Raw genomic sequence first — 8,666 nt, 5'->3', positions numbered from 1 at the left:
ACAACAGACCATAATGTTTTAAAAAACCTTAAAGAATATACATTCATCTCCTCTCGTGCTACCTACAAATTATAAAGAATACAAAAGAGACAAAAGTTAGTTTTTAGTGACTAATTGCTAGGTTCGTCAGTAAATCGATATTTTGAAAAGAAGTTAAATGCGGAGAACAATTGGATGGTCCGTAAAGAAAACATTTAAAGAAAGTATGCATTTATTAGGTATAAGGACATTCTTCGGCAAAAGATTTATAAGAAAGGTACAGGAGTAGGTTGCCTAGTAGACAATTAAATTTCATCAATAAGCAAGGGTAAGAGCCATGGAAATTGACAGTTTAGATGTATGTGTTTTGGTCTCAAAAAGGCTGCATGAAAGATGGACAAATAGAATAAAAAATGTGACAAAAGGCAATCAACGAGAGAAAGAATTCCTTTTTTTGTATCAGTTTGTGTTGTTGTAATGATCAAGTTGTAAATGTGGGCCCAACAAAGGTAGAAAAAAGTTTTATAAAAGGATAGTGTTGCCGAATGAGAAGAATATCCATTGCTATTAGATATTCCGTTTTTGACAAACATATTAAACGCACATTTCCTACATCCCTGATTTAATATACTATACGTATGTATAACTATATAAAAAAGTAATCTACAGCTCGACCAACTTCGAAATTATGCCTTCATTTTCCATCTCTTTGAATTCACTTCATACTGGATATTGAATAAAGCTTGACTGAAAGTTCAACAAATTTTGACCGTGTGCACTTTTCTTTTTTTTTCAAATAATTTCAATTCAGTTACTAAATGACATGATAATGCACAGGTTGGAATGCATTGTAAAAAGAGCATCAATTTAGAAAAGCTCTCTTTAAGGGACGTTATTATAGGGAACTAATTCTACGATCCATGACGAGGGATGTGGGAGCTAGTCGATGTGGACAACCTTTCGAAAGTTGGCTACCATCTTACAAAGATTTGGCATCAGTAATTATTACATCTGCATTCTCCACTATGATGCTTCTTCTTCTTCCTTTTCTTTTACTACTACTACTACTACTACTGCTACTACTACTACTACTATACTACTACTACTACTACTACTACTACTATTACTACTACTATACTATTACTACTACTACTACTCAAGTGATACTACCGCTACTACTACTACTACTACTACTATACTACTACTACTACTACCTCTACTACTACTATTACTACTACCTCTACTACTACTACTACTACTACTCCCTCTACTACTACTACTACCACTACCTCTACTACTACTACTACTACTACCTCTACTACTACTACTACTACTATACGCCTACTACTACTACTACTACTACTACTACCTCTACTACTACTACTACTATTACTACTACTATACTTCTACTACTACTACCTCTACTACTATTACTACTACTACTACCACTACTACTACTACTACTCCTACTACTCCTACTATACTATTGCTATTACTTCTACTACTACTACTACTTCTGTACTAACACTACCACTACTACCACTACTATACTGCTACTACTGCAACTACTACTTTTACTGCTGCTATTGCTGCTACTTCTGCCACTACTTGTTGCGGCTAACAGGCTTACTTCTACTGCTACTACCACTTCTATTAATACTTTTACTACATAACTGTTCAACTGTCACCAGCCCCACTTAGATACTTTTGTTACCATTGCTACTTTTTCACCGTAACACTGAAACATGAACTCTTATACTATTGTGTTATGTAAAGTGGGGTATAAGTATTGAGAAGAAATTGATGGCATCAATCCCATATTATGTAAAGTGAGGTATAAGTATTGAGAAGAAATTGATGGCATCAATCCCATGTTATGTAAAGTGAGGTATAAGTATTGAGAAGAAATTGATGGCATCAATCTTATGTTATGTAAAGTGAGGTATAAGTATTGAGAAGAAATTGATGGCATCAATCCCATGTTATGTAAAGTGAGGTATAAGTATTGAGAAGAAATTGATGGCATCAATCCCATGTTATGTAAAGTGAGGTATAAGTATTGAGAAGAAATTGATGGCATCAATCCCATGTTATGTAAAGTGAGGTATAAGTATTGAGAAGAAATTGATGGCATCAATCTTATGTTATGTAAAGTGAGGTATAAGTATTGAGAAGAAATTGATGGCATCAATCCCATGTTATGTAAAGTGAGGTATAAGTATTGAGAAGAAATTGATGGCATCAATCCCATTTTATGTAAAGTGAGGTATAAGTATTGAGAAGAAATTGATGGCATCAATCCCATGTTATGTAAAGTGAGGTATAAGTATTGAGAAGAAATTGATGGCATCAATCTTATGTTATGTAAAGTGAGGTATAAGTATTGAGAAGAAATTGATGGCATCAATCCCATGTTATGTAAAGTGAGGTATAAGTATTGAGAAGAAATTGATGGCATCAATCCCATGTTATGTAAAGTGAGGTATAAGTATTGAGAAGAAATTGATGGCATCAATCCCATGTTATGTAAAGTGAGGTATAAGTATTGAGAAGAAATTGATGGCATCAATCCCATGTTATGTAAAGTGAGGTATAAGTATTGAGAAGAAATTGATGGCATCAATCCCATGTTATGTAAAGTGAGGTATAAGTATTGAGAAGAAATTGATGGCATCAATCCCATGTTATGTAAAGTGAGGTATAAGTATTGAGAAGAAATTGATGGCATCAATCCCATGTTATGTAAAGTGAGGTATAAGTATTGAGAAGAAATTGATGGCATCAATCCCATGTTATGTAAAGTGAGGTATAAGTATTGAGAAGAAATTGATGGCATCAATCTTATGTTATGTAAAGTGAGGTATAAGTATTGAGAAGAAATTGATGGCATCAATCCCATGTTATGTAAAGTGAGGTATAAGTATTGAGAAGAAATTGATGGCATCAATCCCATGTTATGTAAAGTGAGGTATAAGTATTGAGAAGAAATTGATGGCATCAATCCCATGTTATGTAAAGTGAGGTATAAGTATTGAGAAGAAATTGATGGCATCAATCCCATGTTATGTAAAGTGAGGTATAAGTATTGAGAAGAAATTGATGGCATCAATCCCATGTTATGTAAAGTGAGGTATAAGTATTGAGAAGAAATTGATGGCATCAATCCCATGTTATGTAAAGTGAGGTATAAGTATTGAGAAGAAATTGATGGCATCAATCCCATGTTATGTAAAGTGAGGTATAAGTATTGAGGAGAAATTGATGACATCAATCCCACGCATGTCTGCTACACATTTTACACAAAATGATAACTATATTTTGATTCAACGTAGAACAGATCAAATACCTACGAACTGTATTTTTGTGCTAAATTTCAAACGTGCCATAAATTTTGACAGCTGCAATGTTCAGTGCAACTTCTCATTAAACCAAACCTGTTTTCCTTTAATGTATGGAAAGGTCGCACCAAGAATAAACACACGAAGTTGAGATGTCTACATAGGACATCCATACAACTCAAAATATCTATCAAACACAACTTGGAAACAAGCGTCATTGCACCTAATCATAAACAGCGCCATCTCACGCGCGCCAGTGGTGCAAGTTCCCCCCCCCCCCCACTTTCTGCACACAATGTGAAACCTAACAGTGTGAATACACGTGAGATAGAGTCTGCTAGTTGCATGTGGTCAGCATATTTTGTAGTAAAATAAACAAAAATAAAAACAAGCAAACAAACAAACAAACAAGCAAAAAACAAAAACAAACAAAAAATTCCAATTGATTATCACTCACTTGTAACATAGCAAAAGATATTTTTTTCTTCATGATTGATAATATCATAATATTTACTCATCATTTTCTTTGTTTGTTTGCTTGTTTGTTTAGCAGCTGTAATCGCAACTATCTCAAATTAAAGGTACTGTTTACCTTTGGGAGCAGTGATTTACAAAATGTTTTAGATATCACATTTGATGCATATGTGTAGGTCAGTTGTATCAAAAAGTATCCTACCATTTAAACATTTCGCAATAAAGTCTTAAATATAAAGGAGATACATGTATCACTATTTTTCTTACTATCACTAATTTTCTCACAAAACCATAACTGTAGACGGTATAGTCTAGAAATATTTCTTACTAAAACTATCGTTCACATTTTGCATATTCAACAATATTTAACTTTAATCATAATGATTCCAATTTTTACATTTTTTTTAAATCCCTAACTCATATTTAAAAACTATTTTGAATCACTGAGGCTGACTCTTTGTTTCATCTGCAAATCTTAATTATGCCTTTAACATGAATGGAGTTGACTAATTTTGCGATCTAACTCTTTGTATACTTTACTCAGCACCATAATCTTGGTGATACATGCAGGTCTAGGCCTCTTCAGAAATCGAACGTTTTATATCTTGTCACTAACTGGCATCATGTCAATTTTACATTCCACAGCCGGGGAACGATATATGAACTATTGCGTTTTCTTTTACTGCTGCATATACTGCTACTCTCTGCTGCTACTGTTACTGTTACTGTTACTGTTATTGCTATAGTTGTTGCTACTGTTACAGTTATACTTTTATTGTTATCGTTATCTTTGTTATTATTGTTATTATTACTGTTACAGCTATACATTTATTGTTATTGTTATTGTTATTGTTGTTATTATTGTTATTGTTGCTGTTATTGTTATGGCTATTACTATTGGTATTACTATTTTGGATGTAATCATTGTCTTTGAATGCCACACCTTCTGTATGTTTGAAAACACAATCATGTCGTAGCCCATTTACCAAAAGTTGAGTCTATTCTGGTTGCTGGCATTCTTTCTTTTTCTGTGTCAGCTTTATAAAAATAGATTGGAATGAATCATACATCATTTGGAAACCTTAGATTCAAATTAATGTGAGAACAGATAAAATATTGATAATAGTTGCATAATATACCTAAACTCCAAGATAAACAGGTTCACTTTTGCACCTTTACCAGTGTAACACTCTCTGCAAGGGAGCGCCTTTATCTCGGCAACTCAAGTCATGTCATGTTTTTGTGTTTCTCCTCCTGTGTTGTTCCGTCTTGTCTTTGCAAAACCAGTAGTCTCTCCTGTCTTGTTCAGTCCTGTCTTTGTAAACAGTCAATTTCATAAGAATCCCTTAATTTGTTCACAGTATGCAAGCATGGTTTTTAATGAACCTCTCAATTCTTTTTTCTCTAAACATAACATTGTATTTTGCCGGTATTGTTGTAATAGTATGTCTTTATTTGTCGACTATTTTTTATCCTTTGCACAGTTGAATTTATGCCTATATTATAACTCCTGAAAAGAAAAGAAAAAAGAAAGAATGAAAGTAAATGAATTGGATTGGTTTGAATTGAATTGAACTGAACTTTGCACGTTTTAGACCAGTGTCACAATGGGAGCATCATTAAAGGTAAAACTTTTGCACATGTCTGGTCTCGAAGGTGCAAAATTGCACCCATAAAGGTGCTCCCAGTGCGGCACTGGTAACGGTGCAAAGTTGAACAGTTTTTCTTGAGAGTGTATATGGAAAGTTTAATCGCAAAATTAGCTAAATCCAATGTACATGTATAACATTTTGAAGTCTGAAGTCCATTATCAGAAAGAGAAAATAAGTCTTTTCTATAGAAATACCTCGCTTATTACATAACATGGAATATTACTGAAGTTACGATTGCGAATTATCCCATAGTTTCTCACTATTTTGGAGGACTTTTTTAGCAACTATAATTGCAAATATCTCTGCGAGAATGGAAGTATCTCATTTTGCGATTAAACGTCATGAATATTTTACGTGAATATTCACTCTGCCTACTATTTTTAGTTCGCATGTCATTAACTCATTTCAAATAATGTTTGATCAAGGTCATCCGGTATGTTTAAATATGAGATGGAGGAAACTTTAGATCTTTACTGGAAATTTTGAATCAAGATCAATATCCTTTTTGCAGGCTAGAAGCCAGACAAAAGCTGGAATTAAAGTGGTAGATTTTTCCTATCACGCGTAACGCTATCGGCAGTCCAGCTACAGTGCAGCCGGTTTGATTTATTTGAGGATCCATTGTTCCAGTTTCCTTATTCAGTTCGTTGATAGTCGACGTTCGTATGACGCAAAAGCAAATGAGGCGAGATGTCTTCTAATGCGATCATCATTGTTGCCCCAATCATGCATGAAAGCACACACGTAATAACAGACAACCTATAAATTATAAAATGAATAATGCCCAATTCAGGTCCTCCATCTCCCTTTGTTTGGACGCAAACGAAAAGGCACCTCCATTTTCATTGCTAAACACAGCAAGCCGGAGCTCATTAATCTACTGTCCTTGCAAAAGCATCGAGGGAGAGATTAAGCTTATAATGACGTCCGTGTGAACTCGAACTGAATTTGTTTTTCTTCCATCCTCACATTATGGGATGAGGCTCAAATTTACAGCAATTACAACTGCAGGATGAGTACTCCCAGGGTAGAGCAATCGGTCACAGTGTCCTAATGAACATTTTACATCCATGACTATGTTCGCAGTCAATGCCACACTTGACTGGCTCCTCCGAGCACGTGACTTCGTAGTCAGCCGTACAGCTGTCCATTCTTTTATTCTATTTGTTTTGTTTAGTGTTGTTTTTTTTCCGAGAGACATTTTTTTTTCTCTTCTTTTCTCTTTCATAATGTTATCAAAGTGTCTTTTTTTTTTTTGCTTTTTCCACTCATGGTTTCTTATCTCGCTCTTTTTTTTTGATTGAAATAACTCTCCACTTTTGTTTCTTTTTTGTTTTGTTTTGAAGTGTAATTCTACATCATGATCAGGTTAATTTGGATAGATAATGTAAAACCTTGCTAACATAAAGGTGGTAATTCAATTAATTTGGGTATGGAATGAGACTTTCAAATGTTATAAAGAATTAAAAAAAAAAGTTAAGTTGACTCTGAATTCTGTAATTTCACACATTTTAACGAATGTTTACATTTGCCTGCAAACTCATTATTCACATTATCACCATAAACATTATGCTATGAAGCCACAGTTCTCACGAAAAGATAATGGTGTTAATGTTTGCTTGCCTTGATCTGCCTACTGGATAAAATAAATTCATTTTGTTCATGAATTCAAAGAAGGCACATCGAACAAAAGATACTTCCAAGTATGAAGGGAAATACAATACATCATGTTGATTAAGATTACCCCGGCATATTTTTATTGTCTTGACCATAAAAAAGACGATTTTTTTTTTCATCTTTTTTCCAAGTTTTTTCATCATAATCTTTATTTTGGGTGCCCAAGGCGTCTAACAGCCTCTGCAGATGAGAGGGTGCAGTCATTCGTGTAAATATTACCTAATTTGTTCGCCTAGTTCCTTGTGAGATGTTTACCACATGGCTCCATCTCACTAACTTCAGCAGGCCGCCGCCCTTACCATGATTGTCAAGAGCCGAGAGGGGCTTCCCTTCATTGCGTTCAACTTTATCCGGTCCTCCGCATCCTCTTCCATTCAAAGAGTTTGGTTGCCATGGGCAACGCGTACGTCAATGGGATGATGATGGCATTACGTAACCCAGTTATCCGCGGAATGTGTGGATATAATTTGGGGGCTTAGTACCGACAATCTGTCGGCCTCTAAAGGGTTCATGAACATCATTGGCAGGAAATGTCCGTCCTAGGAAAAACAGACCCGAGTACTAGTACCAGTTTAGTAGGCTGTGCTTTGATCCTTTAAAGTCTGGAAGCTCAACTGAAATCTCATGGGTAATGTATATCTGCTAGTATATATATATATATATATATATATATATATATATATATTATATATATATATATATATATATATATATATATATATATGAATCTCTCCCCTCCCTCTCTCTCTCTCTCTCTCTCTCTCTCTCTCTCTCTATATATATATATATATATATATATATATATATATATATATATATATATTATTATACGTGTGTGTGCGTGTGTGAGTGTATAACTTGCAAAAACAAAATTAGTCTGAACCTCTGATGGGCACAATTTGCTATGAACAGAAAATAAAAAGAATATATGGAAACATAAGAAAAAAAAGGTCAAGGTTGTATCGGTACAGCAGTAGGTTTTACACTTCAGCGCGCTCGAGAGAGAGAGGGAAACAAAGAAAGAAATACAGCTTTTGAGACAGATGAAATAGTCAATATTTACTATTACAGCACATTTCACCTTGTAGACCTTACACGTCACCGAAAGTATACACGTGATATAACAGATATTACATTCATAAATCAAAGATAGGATTCACCGTCACGTATTATGTTGTTACTGAATGTCGTAGTGAAGTTTTTTGCATCGAATTGAGATTTCACAAAAGACGTATAAGTAACAATTATATTATGAGTTAGAAGATAAAGTGCACTATATTGTAAAGAAACTTCTACTCGTCAGATTAGATATAAGAGGTAATTTGCGCAGTTTCTATATTTACAGCATATATCTTGGTTCAAAATTAATGTTGGATTCCATTTTCTACACATGTAACGTGCGAACCTGAAAAAATCCTTTTATGATATCAAAGGAAAAAAAGTGAGGTGCTGTACTGATATTTTGAAGACGTCATCAATAGAAATGGCCTCTTGCGCATGATTCTAGTTCATTAGGATGATCTGCTATAGCACCCTTGTATAGTGG

This window comes from Diadema antillarum, unplaced genomic scaffold (genome assembly GCF_040938485.1).
Source record: "Diadema antillarum isolate AM-2024a unplaced genomic scaffold, OU_Dant_1.0 seq00001122_RagTag, whole genome shotgun sequence".
NCBI lineage: Eukaryota > Metazoa > Echinodermata > Echinoidea > Diadematoida > Diadematidae > Diadema > Diadema antillarum.
The sequence above is the reverse complement of the archived record's forward strand: the minus strand, read 5'-3'. Positions refer to the sequence as shown.